We start from the raw sequence: 21,199 nt of genomic DNA, 5'->3' as shown, positions 1-21,199 counted from the left end.
CTCACCCGGGGAGTCAGGCCTCGTCTCGAGGGAAGCAAAGGACTCCGCTCTCCTTTCGAGTCGCACCGGGTATTTCTTGGACCCAACTGAGTGGCCTAAAGGGAGTCAATCCTCCTGTGAAGTTTGGAGAGAGGACCAGGGATTGCTCTCCAGGTCAGGCAGGAAAAGAAGGCCCCCATCTCTCCTTGACGGGTGCATCTTGTGGTTTTTCTCGAACTGCGGCGCCACTGTGTGTTTTCTCACGAGGTACGATGGGGTACTCAGGGAGCCTCTTGTGTGGTACTAGGGAAGTCAGTTTTCCTGCTTGTGGCAAGGGGAGCGCGTCCTTGCTCTGGAGTCATGGTAGGGGAATCGGGCATCAAGAGACGTTGAAAAAGGACTCTCCAAGTCTTTCTCGGGTTACTTCAGGAAACTCTGGGTTCCCTCGACTTGTGCCAGTGACCTCAGGTAGCTTCTCAGGGAGCCTCTGAGAATTCAGGGATACTGTGGTGTTGGGAGGGGCCTCTCGGGACACCACTGAGTTTGGTTCAATGGAAGAGGGCCTCTTCTCTAGTTGAGGCAGGAACCTCAGGGTTCCTCTCCATTTCTGACTCCGATCGCAGGGTCCCTGAAGAGTTGGGCCAGGATGGTAAGGCCTCGTCTTGTGTGAAGGAATGCAACTTCACTTGCCTCTCGAGTTGTTCACGGGGTGACAGTCCACATTTGGAGCTGTGAGTGGAATCGGCGGGTTTTTCCAGACGATGCATGGGGATGTCAGTGTCCCTTCGTGTTGTGCCTTCATCCACAGGGTTGCCTTCGAAGAGATGTCCGGGCGTCAGGTTCTTATCTAGAGTGGACCGGGAATTCGGGATCTTTCAGCATGTGGCACCAACCATGAGGCTACTTTTCGAATTTCCTCATGAGACCGGCCTCATCCAGAGGTTCGCGGTGAACGTCGGGAACCCCTTGCAGACAAAGCATGGGAGTCGACCCTCCTGTTGCGATCAGGAGGGGTGAAGGGGCACACAGGAAGTGGTGCCGTGAACTTTGGTGTTTCCCTCAAGTGAGACCGGTATGTCAGGGAACTTTGGGGGTCGCATCAAGGGTGCCAAGTACCGTTTTGTACTTCAGGATGGAACGTGGGACTTCTCTTGATACGCTGTAGCGGCCAAGGGCCTCATCTTGCGATGACGGGGGAGCCACGTGGTTTTTCTCGAGTTGCGGCGGGATTCTCGAGTTACGACGGGGATTTCAGGCTTCCTCTTGTGTTGGGCAAGGGAAGTCCAATCATCCATTCGAGTTGCAAGCGAGAGCTGGGGGTTGCACTCGAGTCACTGTAGGGCAAAGGAGACCTCATCTAGGCTTGTGTCCAGGACCTAATGTTCCTCTCCAAGGGCCACAGGGATCTCAGGTTTGCATTCCAGACTCACCCAGGGAGTCAGGCCTCGTGTCGAAGGGAAGCAAAGGACTCTGCTCTCCTTTCGAGTCGCGACGGGCACCTCTTGGAGCCCACTTTGTGGCCTAAAGGGAGTCAAGCCTCCTGTGAAGTTTGGAGAGAGGACTTGGGACTGCTCTCCAGGCCATGCAGGAAAAGATGGCCCTCATCTCGCGATGACGGAGGGGTCTTGTGGGTTTTCTCGAGCTGTGGCGCCAGTGTGGGGTTTCACACGAGGTACGTCAGGGAGCTCAGGGAGCCTCTCATGTGGCGCCAGGGAAGTCAGGTCTCCATGTGCATGGCGAGGGGGAGCGCGTTATTGCTCTCGAGCCATGGTAGGGGAATCTGACCTCAAGACGCATTGAAGAAGGACTCTCGAGGTCTTTCTTCGATTGTGGCAGGAAACCCTTATTTCCCTCGACGTTTGCCGGTGGCCTCAAGGAGCTTATCAGAATGCCTATGAGAAGTCAGGGATACTGTGGAGATGGGAGTGGCCTCTCGGGACTCCACTGGGTTTGTTTTAATGGAAGAGGGCCTCATCTCGGGTTGAGGCAGGAACCTCAGGTTTCCTCTCCAATTCTAACTCGGATGGCAGGGTCCCTGAAGAGTTGGGACAGGAGAGTCAGGCCTCATCTTGTGTGGAGGAATCGAACTCCGCTTGCCTATAGAGTTGTTCACGGGGTGACATTCCACTTGTCGAGCTGTGTGTAGAACCTGTGGGTTTTTCTGGACGATGCACGGGAGTTTTAGTAACCCTTCTGTGGTGCCTTCATCCACAGGGTTGCCTTCGAAGTGGTGTCCGGGCATCGGGTTCTTATCCAGATTGGACCGCACCATCGGGGTCTTTCGGCATGTGGCACCACCCACGAGCTTACGTCTCGAATTTCCTCCTGAGAAAGGCCTCATCCTTAGGTGCGCCGGGATGGGCGGGAACTCCTTCCAGACAAAGCAGGGGAATATACCCTCCTGTCGTGATCAGGAGGGGAGAAAGTGATCAGATGAAGTGGTGCCGGGAACTTCAGTGTTCCCCTCAGTGAGAACGGTGTGTCGGGGAACTTTTGGGGTTACATCAAGGGTGAAAAGTAGCATTTCGCACTTCAAGACGGAACGTGGGACTTCACTTGAGACGCTGTAGCGGGCCAGGGCGTCATCTTGGGATGACGAGTGAACCACGTGCTTTTGCTCGCATTGCGGCGGGAGTCTCGAGTTTCGACGGGGAATTCAGATTTCCTCCTGTGTTGGCCCATGGAAGTCCAATTTTCCATTCGAGTTGCGAGGGTGAGCTGGGATCCCACTCAAGTCACTGCGGGGCAAAATAGACCATATCTAGGCTTGTGTCCAGGACCGAATATTCCTCTCCAGGGGTGACAGGGATCTCGGGGTGGCATTCCAGACTCACCCAGGAAGTCCGGCCTTGTTTCTAGGGGAAGCAAAGTATTCCGCTTTCCTCTCGAGTCGCGACGGGTACCTATTGAGCGCACTGGGTAGCCTTAGTGAGTCAAGCCTCCCGTGGAGTTTGGAGAGACGACTCGGGATTGCCCTCCAGGCCATGCAGTTAATGATGGCCCTCATCTCACGATAACGGGGGTGTCTCGTGGGTTTTCTCGAGCTGCGGCGCCAGTGTGGGGTTTCTCCCGAGGCACGACGGGGATCTCAGGTAGCCTCTCGTGCGGCGCCAGGGAAGTCAGGACTCCATGCGCGTGGCAAGGGGGAGCGCGTCATGGCTCTCGAGTCACGGGAGGGGACTAGGGCCTCGAGACGCGTTGAAGAAGGACTCTCGAGGTCTTTCTCGGGGGGCGGCGGGAAACCCTCGTTTCCCTCGCCTTCTGCCGGGGACCTTAGGGAACTTCCCAGGGTGCCTCTGAGAGGCGAGGGATCCTGAGGAATTGGCGGGGCCTCTCGGGACTGCACTGGGTCTGGCGCAACGGAAGAGGGCCTCACCTCGAGGGGAGGCAGGAGCCTCAGGCTTCCTCTCCTTTTCGGACTCTGACCGCAGGGTCCCTGCAGAGTTGGGACTGGAGAGTCAGGCCTCGTCTTGTCTGAGGAAGGGAATCCCGCTGGCCTCTCGAGTTGCTCAGGGGGTCTCAGGTCCCTCGTCGAGCTGTGTGTGGAACCCGCGGGCCTCTGCGGACGATGCACGGGGGTGGCAGTGGACCTTCGTGTTGTGCCTTCACCCACAGGGTTGCCTTCGAAGAGGGGTCCGGGCCTCGGGTCCTTCTCAAGAGCGGACCCGGGAATTGGGGGCGTTCGGCATGTGGCACCACCCACGTGGCTTGTCTCGAATTTCCTCGTGAGGCCGGCCTCATCCTGAGGTGCACCTGGAAGGCCGGGAACCCCTTCCAGACCACGCAGGGGAATCGACTCTCCTGTCGCGATCCGGAGGGGAGAAGGGGCTCAGATGAAGCGGTGCCGGGACCCTCGATGTTCCCCTCGAGGGAACCCGGCGTGTCGGTGAACTTGGGGGTCGCAGGAAGGCTGTCAGGGACCGTTTCGCCCTTCAGGGCGGAACAGGGGACTTCCCTTGAGACGCCGTCTCGGGCAAGGGCCTCATCTTGCCAAGAGGTGGGAACCCCGTGGTTTTTCTCGAGTTGCTCCGGGAATCTCGATTTACGACGGGGATCTCAGTCTTCCTCTTGGGTTGGCCCTGGGAAGCCCAATCTTCGCCTCAAGTTGCGAGGGAAAGCTGGGGGTTGCGCTCGAGTCACTGCAGGGCCCAAGAAACCTCACCTAGGCGTGTGTCCGGGACCTAATATTCCTCTCCAGGGAAGGCAGGGATCTCGGGGTTGCATTCCAGGCTCCCCCGGGGAGTCAGGCCTCGTCTCGAGGGAAAGCCAAGAATTCCGCTCTCCTCTCGAGTCGCGACGCGGGTCTCTTGGAGCCCCCTGAGCGGCCTCAAGGGAGTCCAGCCTCCTCTTCCGTTTGGAGAGAGGACCCGGGATTGCTCTCCAGGCCATGCAGGAAAAGAAGGCCCTCAGCTCGCGAGGACGGGGGCGTCTCAGGGGTTTCCTCGAGCTGCGGCGCCCCTGGGGGTTTTCTCCCGAGGCACGATGAGAATCTCAGGGAGCCTCCTGTGCGGCGCCAGGGAAGTCAGGTCTCCATGCGCGTGGCGAGGGCGAGCGCGTCATGGCTCTCGAGTCGCGGGAGGGGACTAGGGCCTCGAGACGCGTTGAAGACGGACTCTCGAATTCTTTGTCGGAGGGCGGCGGGAAACCCTCGTTTCCCTCGCCTTCTGCCAGGAGCCTTAGGGAACTTCCCAGGGTGCCTCTGAGAGGCGAGGGATCCTGTGGCTTGGCGGTGACCCTCGGGACTCCGCTGGGTCTGTCGCAACGGAAGAGGGCCTCAGCTCGAGGGGAGGCAGGAACCTCAGGCTTCCTCTCCGTTTCGGACTCCGACCGCAGGGTCCCTGCAGAGTTGGGACAGGAGAGTCAGGCCTCGTCTTGTCTGAAGAAGGGAACCCCGCTTGCCTCTCGAGTTGCTCAGGGGGTCTCAGGCCCCTCGTCGAGCTGTGTTTTCAACCCACGGGTCTTTGCGGACGGTGCATGGGGTTGGCAGTGCCCCTTCGTGTTGTGCCTTCACCCACAGTGTTGCCTTCGAAGAGGGGTCCGGGCCTCGGGTCCTTCTCAAGAGCGGACCGGGGAATCGCGGTCGTTCGGCATGTGGCACCACCCACGTGGCTCGTCTCGAATTTCCTCGTGAGGCCGGCCTCATCCTTAGGTGCGCCGGGAAGGCCGGGAACCCCTTCCAGACCACGCAGGGGAATCGACTCTCTTGTCGCGATCAGGAGGGGAGAAGGGGCTCAGAGGAAGCGGTGCCGGGACCCTCGGTGTTCCCTCGAGGGAAACCGGCGTGTCGGGGAACTTTTGGGGGTCGCATGAAGGCTGGCAGGATCCTTTCCGCCCTTCAGGGCGGAAGAGGGGACTTCCCTTGAGACGCCGTCGCGGGCAAGGGTCTCATCTTGCCAAGAGTTGGGAACCACGTGGTTTTTCTCGAGTTGCGGCGGGATTCTCGAGTTACAATGGGGATCTCAGCCTTCCTCTTGGGTTGGCCCTGGGAAGCCCAATCTTCCCCTCGAGTTGCAAGGGAAATCTGGGGGTTGCGCTCGAGTCACTGCAGGGCCAAAGAGACCTCACCTAGGCGTGTGTCCAGGACCTACTATTCTTCTCCAGGGAAAGCAGGCATCTCGGGGTTGCATTCCAGGCTCCCCCGGGGAGTCAGACCTCGTCTCGAGGGGAAGCCAAGGACTCCGCTCTCCTCTCGAGTCGCGACAAGGATCTGTTGGAGCCCCCTGAGCGGCCTCAACGGAGTCCAGCCTGCTCTTCAGTTTGGAGAGAGGACTCGTGATTGGTCTCCAGGCCATGCAGGAATATAAGGCCCTCATCTCGCGATGACCGGGGTGTCTCATGTGTTTCCTCGAGCTCCCGCGGCAGTGTGGGTTTCCTCACGAGGTACGATGAGGATCTCAGGGAGCCTCTCTTGCAGTGCCAGGTTAGTCAGGTCTCCATGCGCGTGAAGAGGGGGCGCGTGTCATGGCTCTCGAGTCATGGTAGGGGAATCGCGACTCAACACATTTTGAAGCGCTCTCGAGGTCTTTCTCGAGTCATGGCAGAAAACCCAGGGTTCCCTCGACTTGTGCCTGTGACCTCAGGGAGCTTCTCATTGTGCCTCTGAGAACTCAGGGATAATGTGGAGTTGGTAGGGGCCTCTCGGGACTCCACTGGGTGTGGTGCAATGGAAGAGGGCCTCATCTCGAGTGGACGCAGGAACCTCAGGCTTCCTCTCCATTTCTGACTCGGATCCCATGGTCCCTGCAGAGTAGGGACAAGAGAGTCACACCTAGTCTTCTGTTGAGGAATGGACCTTCGTTTGCCTTTCGAGTTGTTTACAGGGTGACAGGCCACTTGTCGAAATGTCTGTGGGACCTGCGGGTTTTTCTGGACGATGCACGCGGGTGTCAGTGCCCCTTCGTGTTGTGCCTTCATCCACAGTTTTTCCTTCAAAGAGGTGTGCTGGCATCGGGTTCTTTTCAAGAGTGGACCATGAAATTGGGGTCTTTCGGCATGTGGCACCACCCACGAGGCTACGTCTCGAACTTCCTCATGAGACCGGCCTCATCCTGAGGTGCGCCCGGAAGGTCGGGAACCCCTTGCAGACAGAGAAGGGGAGTCGACCCTCCTGTCGCAATCAGGAGAGGAGAAGGGGTCAGATGAAGTGGTGCCGGGAACCTCGGTGTTCCCCTTGAGTGAGTCTGGTATGTCGCGGAACTTTTGGGGTCGCATCAAGGGTGCCAAGTACCGTTTCGCACTTCAGGATGGAACGTGGGACTTCTCTTGAGATGCTGTAGCGGACAAAGGGCCTCATCTTGCGATGACGAGGGAAGCACGTGGTTTTTCTCGAGTTGCGGTGGGATTCTCGAGTTACGACGGGGAATTCAGGCTTCCTCTTGTGTTGGCCCAGGAAGTCTAATCTTCCATTCGAGTTGCCAGGGAGAGCTGGGGATTGGGCTCCATTCACTGAAGGGCAAACTAGACCTCATCTAGGCTTGTATCCAGGACTTAATGTTCCTCTCCATAGGCGACAGGGATTTGGGGTTGCATTCCATACTCACCCGGAGAGTCAGGCCTCATCTCGAGGGGAAGCAAAGGACTCCACTCTCTTCTCGAGCCGCGACAGGTATCTCTTGGAGCCCACTGAGTGGTCTTTGCTCTGTAGGAGAGCTCTAGTGTACATAAGCCTGTACATAAGTGAACACAGACATTCTGTGTGCATGTTGCTGCGTACCCAAAATAGGGCCACAAGGAGCCTCACGCTCTCCATGCAGCGCGGAAGCTGTGCAGCCACGCAGCAGCTGAAGAATCCAACCAATTGCTCTTTTCTTACCTCTGACAGAGCTCGCATTGCCGTAGCCCTTGGCAGTTTGGAAACACTGGACCCTAACCCCTCTCAAAGTAGGCCTGGGTTCTAGTTCGAATAGAAAGTCAATAGCGGAGCTGAGGACAGGAACGCGGCAGTCATTTATCACACGCTCCTGCAGCCTGCTACTACAGGGACACTAATGCTAGAAGCTAGGAATGTCTTTGCAAGGTGCGCAAAGGACAAGGGAGAACCTCGACCCTGACTCTAGTATTTCAGCCCCCTGAGCAGATCTGAGGTTCTCCCGCTGTAGAAGCTAACCCATTCCTTTCAAATACAGGCTTCCTAACACAGGGCCAGTTGGCTGCTTGCTCTTCCACGAAGCAGGCTTCCTTAACTTGCAAACTGCGAATTCCGCTTAACAGCCTGGAGGAAAAATCGCTTCTTGCAAGATTTTTTTCAGAGGCTGTATCCCCGGAGCTGGGGCCAAGCTAGGGGACCCATACTGACAAGGGAAGGCAAAACCACATCCAATGTCTTTGCTCTGGAGGACAGCTTTGGTGAGCCTAAGTCTTTCAGGAATATTTCTGGCTCCAACAGAGTCAAATTCTGTGTGTGAAGCTGCACAGCCAAAATAGGGGAACAGAGAGCCTGATTCTCTCTGTGTAGCTTTGAAGCTGTCATTCAAACAACACCTTGAGAATCCATACAATGCTCTCCCTTACTGCTAAGAGAATTCTCATTGCTGTCGTCCTTGACAGTTTGTAGAAATCCGCACCCTAACCCTTCTCCAAGTAGGCCTGGGTCCTAGCTCGGAACAACAGGCAACGGCGGAGCTGAGGCCAGTAAGGCACAAGTGAGGTCTCACACACTCTTGCAGCCTGATCATCCAGGAGCAGTAAGGCCTCTTTTTCCCTGCAGGAGGCTCGCTTGCCTTGCCTCCTGTGAACTGCATTTCCCAGCCTGGGCGCAAAGCTGTTCCTGGAGATTTTTTCTCAGGGGCTGTTTCCCTGGAGCTGGGTCGGACCTCGGGGGCCCAACTCACAGGGGAAGACAAAACCACATGGACAGGTCTATGCTCTGTAGGAGAGCTCTAGTGAACCTCATCTCTCAGGAACATTCTTGGCTTCTACAGAGACACCTCTGTGCATGAAGCTACACACCCAACATAGTGGCAAAGGGAGTCTGATTCTCTCCGTGGGTGCTGATGCTTTGTGGCAAAGCACCTGCTAAGAATCCATCCGCATAGGCTTCCCTCACCTTGACAGAGGTCTCATTGCTGTAGTCCTTGGCAGTTTGGAAAGAAGCTGACCCTTACCCTTCACCAAGTAGGCCCTTGTCCTTGTTTGAATGGAAAGGCAGTAGCTGAGCTGAGGCCAGTAAGGCGCCAGTCAAGTCTGACATATTCCCGATGCCTGCTCCTTCATGGAAAATAACGTTAGAATCTGGGAATGTCTTTGCAAGGCTGGGAAAGGGCAGTCAGGAACCTCGACCCTGCCTCTGGAATTTCTATCTTCTCAGCACATCTGGCGGTCTCGGTCAGGAGAAACTAACCCATTCCTTGCAAATATAGGCTTCCAAACACAGGCCGGTTGGCTGTCTCTTCTTGCCGAAGGAAGCTTGCTTATCCCACCTCCTGCGAACTCCGCTTCCCAGCCTGGGGGATAAGAGGTTCTTGGAGATCTTTTCTCAGAGGCTGTTTCCACGGAGCAGGGGCCGATCCCGGAGACCCACACGCACAGGGGAAGGGAAAACCGCATGGATAAGTCTTTGCTCTCTAGGAGTGCTCTAGTGAACCTCACTCTATGGGGAATGTTCTTGGCTCCAACGGGGACATCTCTGTGTGGGAAGCTGCATAGCCAACATAGAGACACAGAGACCTGATTCTCTCTGTGCAGCTTTGACACTGTCGTTCAAACAACAAATTGAGAATCCACACAATGCTCTCCCTTACCACTGAGAGAGTTATCATTGCTGTAGCCCTTCGCAGTTTCTGGAAATCGGCACACAAACACTTCTCCAAGTAGGCCTGGGTTCAAGTTCAGATGAACATGCAATAGCGGAGCTGAGGCCAGTAAGGCACCAGTCAGGTGTCACACACTCTGGCAGCCTGCTCCTCCAGGGACAGTAAGGCCTCTATTTCCCTTCAGGAGGCTCGCTTGCCTTACTTCCTGTGAACAGCGTTTCCCAGCCTGGGCGGAAAGCAGTTCCTGGAGATCTTTTCTCAGGGGCTGTTTCCCCGGAGTTGGGGCGGACCTCGGGGACCCAACTCACAGGGGAAGGCAAAACCAAATGGACAGGTCTATGCTCTGTAGGAGATCTCTAGTGAACTGCCGGGGTCCAGCCCCAGCTGATCCAGGGTATTCGAAGCAGAGACGGCGTAGGCGAGGGTCAGGGAATAGCTGCTTAATTAAACGTTAATTAAGGATATAAAGAGTAATAAAATGAGGATAGCTCAGTAGGAAAATTCAGTGGAGAAAAGAGGCTGAGTAGCTTGGTTTACGCGGGGGACCAATAAAACTTCAAGACAAGAAGCTTGCACCACTTACGTAGGCCGCAGGCGTCCTTCCGTTCTCCCGAAGGAGAGGAGACACTGAGGCCTCCCCGGTCGGATCTTAGAAGCCCAGGCAAAATTAGTAAGCTTGGTGGGTTCTGCGCTCCAGATGGAGACTCAACCAGAGTGAGAGAGAGAGAGAGAGACATGGGGAGACCAGTCTTTCGAGAAACTGATCCCAATTCTTTATTTCCCATGGTCTACTTTTATACACTGAGATGTTATGCAAAAGTCACGTGGGGTCAGCAGTCCTGACTTTTATCAAAGTCAGGTGCTTCATACAAAAGTATACAGAGGTCTTAGGGGTGTTACATCATCTTCTGGCCGGGGGGCCTGCTGACAATTTACGACCCTCTCCTTGTGACAGCGGTCAGTCAACCAGGACACTTATTTCTCCAGGGGTGATTATTCTTAAAACAGACGCCACCCAAATAAAGTTACATTCCTATAGGGTGAGGGTGTAGTGGGTTTTAGTTAAGGAAAGAATTTACTTAGCCTAAGGTCTAACGTGATTTATAGCAAAGGTTAATACTTATTTCTTCTATATATTCATTAATGTGTATAAGGGCAGGGGATGTGGAGACTTAGCAGTAAACATCAGCTCAACAAATGAAAAACCCTTCACCAATATGATTTCTAATCAGCCCATTTTACTTATACTAATAATTTTCTAACTTTTCTAAGGAACCTGTTTTTAGAAGGTTTAAAGCATCTCGTGCCTCTCATGGTTGGGAGGCTGTGAGCAATCACATGTGGCCGGACAAGCCTGTCAGGCAGGCTAGAGAACCTTCAGAGGAGTTTGTAGGTTAAAACACTCTTGTCACACCCAGGGGTTTTTATCAACTGGAGCTCTAGGTTAACTCCTTCTCCGAAAGAGGTGGTGGGGGACAGCCCCCCGTAAAGTCAGAGGTGTAGGTGAGAGCACAAAATAGTAAGGTAGGCAGGCTCTGGTGATGGGGGTAGATGCTCGAGGATTTCCAGGGGGACTCCTGAGGCTCGATCCCGCCTTTGCGTATGTCGAGCCTCCTTCCTCATGACCTTTGCCATGGGCGGAGTGCCTCACTCTGGCCCCCAACAGTGAACCTCCTCTCTCAGGAACATTCTTGGCTCCTATCGAGACACCTCTGTGTGTGTAGCTACACACGCAACGTAGGGGCAAAGGGAGCCAGATTCTTTCCGTGGGGTGCTGATGCTTTGTGGCAAAGCACCTGCTTGAGAATCCATCAGCTTACGCTTCCCTCGCCTTGACAGGGGTCTCATTGCTGTAGCCCTTGGCAGTTTGGAAAGAAGAGGACCCTTACCTTTCATAAAGTGGGCCCTTGTCCTAGTTTGAAAGGAAAGGCAAGAGCTGAGCTGAGGCCAATAAGGCGCCAGTCAAGTCTGACATATTCCCGAAGCCTGCTCCTTCATGGAAAATAACGCTGGAATCTAGGAATGTCTCTGCAAGGCTGGCAAAGGGCAGTCAGGAGCCTGCACCCTGCCTCTGGAATTACCGATTTCTGAGCAGATCTGGAGGTCTACTTTAGGAGAATCTAACTCATTCCTTCCATATTGAGACTTCCAAAAACAGGCCGGTCGGCTGCCTCTTCGTGCCCGAAGGAGGCTTGCTTTTCCTGCCTGCTATGAACCCAGCTTCCCAGGCTCTGGGAAAAGCGGATCTTGAAGATCTTTTCTCAGGGGTTGTTTCCACGGAGCTGGGGCTAAGCCTGGAGACCCAAACTCACAGGGGAAGAAAAACCACATGGACAAGTCTTTGCTCTCTAGGAGAGCTCTAGTGAACTTCACTCTGTCACGAACATTCTTGATTCATATGGAGACACCCCTATGTGCGAAGCTGCGTACCCAACATGGGGGCACAGAGAGCCTGATTCCCTCTGTGTAGCTTTAAAGATGTCGTTCAAAAAACACCTTGAAAATCCATACAATGCTCTTCCTTACCCGTGACAGAGTTCTCATTGCTGTAGCCCTTGGCAGTTTTTAGAAATCCGCACCCAAACCCTTCTCCAAGTAGTCCTGGGTCCTAGTTCGGAGGAACATGCAATGGCAGAGCTGAGGCCAGTAAGGCACCAGTCAGGTTTCACACACTCTGGCAGCCTGATCGTCCAGGGACAGTAAGCCCTCTTTTTCCCTGCAGGAGGCTCACTTGACTTCCCTCCTGTGAGCTGCATTTCCCAGCCTGGGGGAAAAGGGGCCCCTGGAGATCTTTTCTCAGGGGCTCCTTCCCCGGAGCTGGGGAGGACCTCGAGGACCCAACTCACAGGGGAAGGCAAAAGCACATGGACAGGTCTATGCTCTGTAGGAGAGCTCTAGTGAACCTCATCTCTCAGGAACATTCTGGCCTCCTATAGAGACACCTCTCTGTGTGAAGCTACACACCCTACATAGGGGCAAATGGAGCCTGATTCTCTCCGTGGGGTGCTGATGCTTTGTGGCAAAGCACGTGCTTGAGAATCCATCCACTTAGGCTTCCCTCGCCTTGACAGAGGTCCCATTGCTGTAGCCCTTGGCAGTTTGGAAAGAAGAAGACCCTTACCCTTCATAAAGTAGGCCTTTGTCCTAGTTTGAATGGAAAGGTAATAGCTGAGCTGAGGCCAATAAGGTGCCTGCCAAGTCTGACATACTCCCGTAGCCTTCACCTTCATGGAAAATAACTCTAGAATCTGGGAATGTCTTTGCAAGGCTGGCAAAGGGCAGTCAGGAACCAGCACCCTGCCTCTGGAATTACCGACTTCTGAGCAGATCTGGAGGTCTCCTTTAGGAGAAGCTAACCCATTCTTTCCAAATAGAGGCTTCCAAACAGGCCGGTTGGCTGCCTCTTCGTGCCCGAAGGAGGCCTGCTTTTCTCGCATCCTATGAAGCCCTGTTCCCAGCCTCTGGGAAAAGCGGATCTTGAAGATATTTTCTCAGGGGTTGTTTCCATGGAGCTGGGGCCGAGACCAGAGACCCAATCGCACAGGGGAAGGAAAACCACATGGACAAGTCTTTGCTCTCCAGGAGACCTCTAAGTGAAACTTACTCTGTCAGGAACGTTCTTGACTCCTATGGAGACACCCCTGTGTGTGAAGCTGCGTACCCAACAAGGGGGCACAGAGAGACTGATTCTCTCTTTGCAGCTTTGAAGCTGTCGTTCAAACAAAAGCTTGAGAATCCATAGAATGCTCTCCCTTACCTCTGAGAGAGTTCTCATTGCTGTAGCCCTTGGCAGTTTTTTAGAAATCCGCACCCAAACCCTTCTCCTAGTAGGCCTGGGTCCTAGTTCGGAGGAACATGCAATGGCGGAGCTGAGGCCAGTAAGGCACCAGTCAGGTCTCACACACTCTTGCAGCCTGCTCCTCCAAGGGGCAGTAAGGCCTCTTTTTCTCTGCAGGAGGCTCGCTTGCCTTGCCTCCTGTGAACTGCGTTTCCCAGTCTGGACGAAAAGCAGTTCCTGGAGGTGTTTTCTCAGGGGTTTCTTCCTCGGAGCTGGGGCGAACATCGGGAACCCAACTCACAGGGGAAGGCAAAACCATATGGACAGGTCTATGCTCTGTAGCAGAGCTCTAGTGAACCTCATCTCCCAGGAACATTCTTTGCTCCTATAGAGACACCTCTGTGTTTGAAGCTACACACCCAACATAGGGGCAAATGCAGCCTGATTCTCTCCGTGGGGTGCAGATGCTTTGTGGCAAAGCACCTGTTTGAGAGTCCATCCGCTTCCACTTCCCTCTCTTTGACAGAGGTCTCTTTGCTGTAGCCTTTGGCAGTTTAGAAAGAAGCAGAGCCTTACCCTTCACCAAGTAGGCCCTTGTCCTAGTTTGAACGGAAAGGCGATAGCTGAGCTGAGGCCAGTAAGGCGCCAGTGAAGTCTGACATATTCCTGAAGCCTGCTCCTTCATGGAAAATAACGCTAGAATCTAGAAATGTCTTTGCAAGGCTGGCAAAGGACAGTCAGGAACCTCGACCCTGCCTCTGGAATTTCCGTCTTCTGAGCAGATGTGGAGGTCTTCTTTTGGAGAAGCTAACCATTCCTTCCAAAGAGAGGCTTCCAAACACAGGCTAGTTGGCTGCCTCTACTTGCCCGAAGGAGGCTTGCTTGTTCCGCTTCCTGTGAACTCCGCTTCCCGCCTGGGGGAAAAGTGGTTCTTGGAGATCTTTTTTCAGGGGCTATTTCAACGGAGTTGGAGCCGAGCCCGGAGACCCATATGCACAGAGGAAGGCAAAACCACATGGACAAGTCTTGCTCTGTAGGAGAACTTTAGTTAACCTCAGTATGTGAGGAAAGTCTTGGATTCTACGGGAATACCTCTGTGTGTGGAGCTGCATACCCAACAAGGGGGCACACAGGGCCTGATTCTCTCTTTGCAGCTTTGAAGCTGTCGTTCAAACAACAGCTTGAGAATCCATACAATGCTCTCCCTTACCTCTGAGAGACTTCTCATTGCAGTAGCCCTTGGCAGTTTTTACAAATCCGCACCCAAACCCTTCTCCAAGTAGGCCTGGGTCCTGGTTTGGATGGCCATGCAATGGCGGAGCTGAGGTCAGTAAGGCACCAGTCAGGTGTCACACACTCTGGCAGCCTGCTCCTCCAGGGACAGTAAGGCCTATTTTTCCCTGCGGGAGGCTCGCTTGCCTTGCCTCCTGTGAACTGCGTTTCCCAGCCTGGGCAAAAAGCGGTTCCTGGAGATCTTTTCTCAGGGGCTCTATCCCCAGAGCTGGGGTGGAACTCGGGGACCCATCTCACAGGGGAAGGAAAAACCATATGGACAGGTCTATGCACTGTAGGAGACGTTAGTGTGTCTCATCTCTTAGGAACATTCTTGGCTCGTACAGAGACACCTCTGTGTGTAAAGCTACACACCGAACATAGGGGCACAGGGAGCCTGATTCTCTCTGTGGGGTGCTGATGCTTTGTGGCAAAGCACTTGTTTGAGAATCCATCCGCTTACGCTTCCCTCGCCTTGACAGAGGTCTCATTGCTGTGTCTCTTGGCACTTTGGAAAGAAGCAGACCCTTACCCTTCACCAAGTAGGCCCTGATCCTAGTTTGAAAGGAAAGGCAATAGCTGAGCTGAGGCCAGTAAGGCACCTGTCAACTCTGACATATTCCCGATGCCTGCTCCTTCATGGAAAATATTGCTAGAATCTAGGAATGTCTTTGCAAGGCTGGCAAAGGGCAGTCAGGAACCTCGACCCTGCCTCTGGAATATCTATCTTCTGAGCAGATCTGGAGGTCTCCTTCTGGAGAAGCTAACCCATTCCTTGCAAATAGAGGCTTCCAAACACAGGCCGGTTGGCTGCCTCTTCTTGCCTGAAGGAGGCTTGCTTTTCCTGCCTCCTATGATCCCTGGTTCCCAGCATGGGGGAAAAGCAGATTCTTGGAGATCTTTGCTCAGGGGTTTTTTCCACGGAGCTGGGGTTGTGCCCAGAGACCCACACATACAGGGGAAGGCAAAACCACATGAACAAGTCTTTGCTTTCTAAGAGAGCTCTAGTGAACCTCAGTCTTTGACAAACGTTCTTGGCTCCTATGCGGACACCTCTGTGTGTGAAACTGCGTACCCAACATGGCGGCAGAGAGCCTGATTCTCTCTGTGCAGGTTTAATGCTGTCGTTCAGAAAACAGCTTGAGAATCCATACAATTCTCGCCCTTACCTCTGAGAGAGTTCTCATTGCAGTAGCCCTTGGCAGTTTGTAGAAATCTGCACCTAAACCCTTCTCCAAGTAGGCCTGAGTCCCAGTTCGGAGGAACAAGCAATGGCGGAGCTAAGACCAGTATGGCACCAGTCAGTTTTCACACACTCTGGCAGCCTGCTCCTCCAGGGACAGTAAGGCTTCTTTTTCTCTGCAGGAGGCTCACTTGCCTTACTTCCTGTGAACAGCTTTTCCCAGCCTGGGCGAAAAGCGGTTCCTGGAGATCTTTTCTCAGAGGCTGTTTTCTCGGAGCTGGGGCGGACCTCGGGGACCCAACTCACAGGGGAAGGCGAAACCACATGTACAGGTGAGCACTCTGTAGGAGAGCTCTTGTGAGCCTTATCTCTCAGGAACATTCTTGGCTCCTGTAGAGACACCACTGTGTGTGAATCTACACACCCCACATAGGGGCAAAGGGAGCCTGATTCTCTCCGTGGGGTGCTGATGCTTGGTGGCAAAGAACCTTCCTGATAATCCATCCGCTTATGCTTCCCTCGCATTTACGGAGGTCTCATTGCTGTAGCCCTCGGCAGTTTGGAAAGAAGAAGACCCTCACCCTTCATAAAGTAGGGACTTGTCCTACTTTGAATGGAAAGGCAATAGCTGAGTTGAGGCCAATAAGGCGCCAGTCAAGTCTGACATATTCCCAAAGCCTGCTTCTTCAGGAAGATAACTGTAGAATCTAGGAATGTCTTTGCAAGGCTGGCAAAGGGCAGTCAGGACCCTGCACACTGCCTCTGGAATTACCGACTTCTGAACAGATCTGGAGGTCTCCCTTAGGGGAAGCTAACCCATTCTTCCAAATAGAGGCTTCCAAACGCAGGCCGCTTGGCTGCCTCTTGCTCTCTGAAGGAGGCCTGCTTTTCCCGCCTCCTATGAACCCCACATCCCAGCCTCTGGGAAAAGCGGATCTTGAAGATCTTTTCTCAGGGGTTGTTTCCACGGAGCTGGGGCCGAGCCTGGAGCCCCAAACGCACAGGGGAAGAAAAACCACATGGACAAGTCTTTGCTCTCTAGGAGAGCTCTAGTGAACCTCACTCTGTCAGGAACGTTCTTGTTTCCTATGGAGACACCCCTGTCTGTGAAGCTGTGTACCGAACATGGAGACACAGAGTCTGATTCTCTCTGTGCAGCTTTGAAGCTGTCGTTCAAACAACAGCTTGAAAATCCATACAATGCTCTTCCTTACCCGTGACACAGTTCTCATTGCTATACCCCTTGGCAGTATTTAGAAATCCATACCCAAACCCTTCTCCTAGTAGGCCTGGGTCCTAGTTCGGCGGAACATGCAATGGCGGAGCTGAGGCCAGTAAGGCACCAGTCAGGTCTCACACACTCTGGCAGCCTGATCGTCCAGGGACACTAAGGCCTGTTGTGCCTTGCAGGAGGCTCGCTTGCGTTACCTCCTGTGAACTGCGTTTGCCAGCCTGCGGGAATAGCGGTCCCTGGAGATCTTTTCTCAGGGGCTCCTTCCCCTGAGCTGGGGCGGACCTCGGGGACCCAACTCACAGGGCAAGGCAAAACCATATGGACAGGTCTATGCTCTGTAGCAGACTTCTAGTGAACCTCATCTCTCAGGAACATTCTTGGCTCCTATAGAGACACTTCTGTGTGTGAAGCGGCGTACCTAACATAGGGGCACAGAGAGCCTGATTCTCTCAATTCATTTTGACGCTGTCGTTCAGAAAACAGCTTGAGAATCCATAAAATGCTCTCCCTTACCGCTGAGAGAATTCTCACTGCTGTAGCCCTTGGCACTTTGTAGAAATCCGCAGCCAAACGCTTCTCCAAATAGGCCTGGGTCCTAGTTCGGAGGAACAGGCAATGGTGGAACTGAGGCCAGCAAGGCAACAGTCAGGTTTCACACACTCTGGCAGCCTGCTCCTCCAGGGACAGTAAGGCCTCTTTTTCTCTGCAGGAGATTCGCTTGCCTTACTTCCTGTGAACAGCGTTTCCCAGCCTCAGCGAAGCGGTTCCTGGAGATCTTTTCTCAGGGACAGTTTCCCCGGAGGTGTGGCGGACTTTGGGGACCCAACTCACAGGGGAAGGAAAAACCACATGGACAGGTCTATGCTCTGTAGGAGAGGTTTAGTGAACCTAATCTCTCAGGAACATTCTTGGCTCCTATAGAGACAACTCTGTGTGTGAAGCTACACTCCCAACATTGGGGAACAGGGATCTTGGTTCTCTCCGTGGGGTGCTGATGCTTTGTAGTAAAGCACCTGCTTGAGAATCCATCCTCTTAGGCTTCCCTCGCCTTGACAGAGGTCTCATTGCTGTAGCCCTTGGCAGTTTCAAAGAAGAAGACCCTTACCCTTCATAAAGTAGGCCCTTGTCCTAGTTTGGATGGAAAGGCAATAGCTGAGCTGAGGCCAATAAGGAGCCAGTCCCCTCTGACACATTCCCGAAGCCTGCTCCTTCATGGAATATAACTCTAGAATCTTGGAATGTCTTTGCAAGGCTGGCAAAGGGCAGTCAGGAACCAGCACCCTGCCTCTGGAATTACCGACTTCTGAGCAGATCTGGAGGTCTCCTTTAGGAGAAGCTAACCCATTCCTTCCAAATAGAGGCTTCAAAACACAGGCAGGTTGGCTGCATTTCGTGCCCGAAGGAGGCTTGCTTTTCTCTCCTCCTATGAACCCCAGTTCCCAGCCTCTGGGAAAAGCGTATCTTGAAGATATTTTCTCAGGGGTTCTTTCCACGGAGCTGAGGCCGAGCCCGGGGCCCAAAGGCACAGGGGAAGGCAAGACCACATGGACAGGTCTATGCTCTGTAGCAGACCTCTAGTGAACCTCATCTCTCAGGAGCATTCTTGGCTCCTATAGAGACACCTCTGTGTGTGAAGCTGCGTACCTAACATAGGGGCACAGAGAGCCTGATTCTCTCTGTTCATTTTGACGCTGTCATTCAGAAAACAGCTTGAGAATCCATAAAATGCTCTCCCTTACCACTGAGAGAATTCTCACTGCTGTAGCCCTTGGCACTTTGTAGAAATCTGCACCCAAACGCTTTTCCAAGTAGGCCTGGGTGCTAGCTCGGATGAACAGGCAATGGCGGAGCTGAGGCCAGTAAGGCAACAGTCAGGTTTCACACACTCTGGCAGCCTGCTCCTCCAGGGACTGTAAGGCCTCTTTTACTATGCAGGAGATTCGCTTGCCTTACTTCCTGTGAACAGCATTTCCCAGCCTCGGCGAAGCGGTTCCTGGAGATCTTTTCTCAGGGACAGTTTCCCTGGAGGTGTGGCGGACCTCGAGGACCCAACTCACAGGGGAAGGCAAAACCACATGGACAGGTCTATGCTCTGTAGGAGAGGTTTAGTGAACCTAATCTCTCAGGAACATTCTTGGCTCCTATAGAGACAACTCTGTGTGTGAAGCTACACTCCCAACATTGGTGCTCAGGGTGCTTGATTCTCTCCTTGGGGTGCTGATGGTTTGTGGCAAAGCACCTGCTTGAGAATCCATCCTCTTAGGCTTCCCTCACCTTGACAGAGGTCTCATTGCTGTAGCCCTTGGCAGTTTGCAAAGAAGAAGACCCTTACCCTTCATAAAGTAGGGCCTTGCCCTAGTTTGAATGGAAAGGCAATAGCTGAGCTGAGGTCAATAAGGAGCCAGTCCCGTCTGACACATTCCCGAAGCCTGCTCCTTCATGGAAAATAACTCTAGAATCTTGGAATATCTTTGCAAGGCTAGCAAAGGACAGTCAGGAACCAGTACCCTGCCTCTGGAATTACCGACTTCTGAGCAGATCTGGAGGCCTCCTTTAGGAGAAGCTAACCCATTCCTTCCAAATAGAGGCTTCAAAACACAGGCAGGTTGGCTGCCTTTTCGTTCCTGATGGAGGCGTGCTTTTCTCTCCTCCTACGAACCCCGGTTCCCAGACACTGGGAAAAGCGTATCTTGAAGATATTTTCTCAGGGGTTGTTTCCACGGAGCTGGGGCCAAGCCTGGAGACCCAAAGGCACAGGGGAAGGCAAGACCACATGGACAAGCCTTTGCTCTTTAGTATAGCTCTAATGAACCTCACTCTGTCAGGATCTTTCTTGATTCCTACGGTGACACACCTGTGCGTGAAGCTGCGGGCACAGAGAGCCTGATTACCCCTGTGCAGCGCTGAGTCTGGGCGGCTAAACAACAGCTTGGGAATGCAGCCTGGGGCGCTTCCCTTCCCTCTGACAGAGCTCTCCTTTGGGCCCTAAGCCCTCTGCAAGGAGGCATGGATCATAGGTGCAAAGGGAAGGGAAGAGCGGAGCTGAGGCCAGTAAGGCGCCCGCCAGTCACGTCTCCCACACCTCCGCAGTCTGTTCCTTCCCCTGCGCGAAAGCTAGAAGCTGGGAAGGGCTTGGCGAGGCTCGCCCAGGCAGAGCAGCCTCTAGGCCGGGGCTCTGCGATATCGCGCCTGGGCGCAGATCTGGAGCTCCGCCGGAGTGGAAGCTCATTCGGTCCTTCCCAATACAGGCTTGCAAGCACCCGACGGCGGCCTGACTCTATTCTCCCGCGTGCTGGGAGTGGGCTTCCAATCCAGGGCACAGAGCACTGCCTGGAGCTCTCTGCTCAGGGGCTGGTTCCCCTGCGCTGGGACTGTGCTAGGGAGCCCAAAGGCACAGGGGAAGGCCCCAAACCACATGCACACGACTCTGCTCTGGAGCTGAGCTCCGGGGAAGCCCAGTCTGTAAGGCGGTTTCTGAACACAAACGGAGGAACACTCTGGCTGTGGAGCTCCCTCCCCATGACAGGGGCACTGGGACCCTGATTCCCTCCGTTCAGCGCTGAGTCTGGGCTACCAAGCAACAGCTTGGGAATGCAACCTGGGGCATTTCCCTTCCCTCAGACAGAGGTCTCCTTGCGGGAGGCTTTCGCAGTTTGCACACCCCCGTGCCCTAAGCCGTCTGCAAGGAGGCCTGGCTACTAGGTCCAAAGGGAAGGCAAGAGCGGAGCTGAGGCCAGTCAGGAGCCAGTCATGTCGCCCACACTCCCGCAGCCTGCTCCTTTGCAGGCGCAAACGCTAGAAGCTGGGAAGGGCTTGGCGAGGCTCGCCCAGGCAGAGCAGCTTCTCGACAGGGGCTCTGTCCTATCGCACCTGGGCTCAGGTCTGCAGCTCCGCCGGTGTGGAAGCTCACTCGGTCCTTTCCAATACAGGCTTGCAAGGACCCGCCAGCAGCCTAACTCATCTCTCCCGCGTGCTGGGACTGGGCATCCAGGCCTGGGCACAAAGCACTGCCTGGAGCTCTTTGCTCAGGGGCTGGTTCCCCTACGCTGGGGCTGTGCTAGGGAGCCCAAACGCACATGTCAAGGCCCCAAAACACATCCACACGTCTCTGCTCTGCAACAGAGCTCCGGGGAAGCCCAGTCTGGCAGGCGCTTTCTGGGCACAAAGGGAGGAACACTCTGGCTGTGGAGCTTCCTCCCCAAGACAGGGGCACTAGGACCCTGATTCCCTCCATTTACCGCTGAGTCTGCATTGCCAAGCAACAGCTTGGGAACGCAGCCTGGGGCGCTTCCCTTCCCTCGGACAGAGCTCTCCTTGCGGTAGGCCTTGGTAGTTTGCATACAATGGGGCCCTAAGCCCTCTGCAAGTTGGCCTGGCTCCTAGGTCCAAAGGGCAGGCCAGAGCGGAGCTGAGGCTGTCAGGCTCCAGACACATCTCCCATACTCCTGCATCCTGATCCTACCCGGGCGTGAACGCTAGAAGCTGGGAAGGTACCTGGACCG

This window comes from Bubalus kerabau, unplaced genomic scaffold (genome assembly GCF_029407905.1).
Source record: "Bubalus kerabau isolate K-KA32 ecotype Philippines breed swamp buffalo unplaced genomic scaffold, PCC_UOA_SB_1v2 scaffold_26, whole genome shotgun sequence".
NCBI classification, from domain to species: domain Eukaryota; kingdom Metazoa; phylum Chordata; class Mammalia; order Artiodactyla; family Bovidae; genus Bubalus; species Bubalus kerabau.
This window is presented reverse-complemented; position numbering follows the sequence as displayed.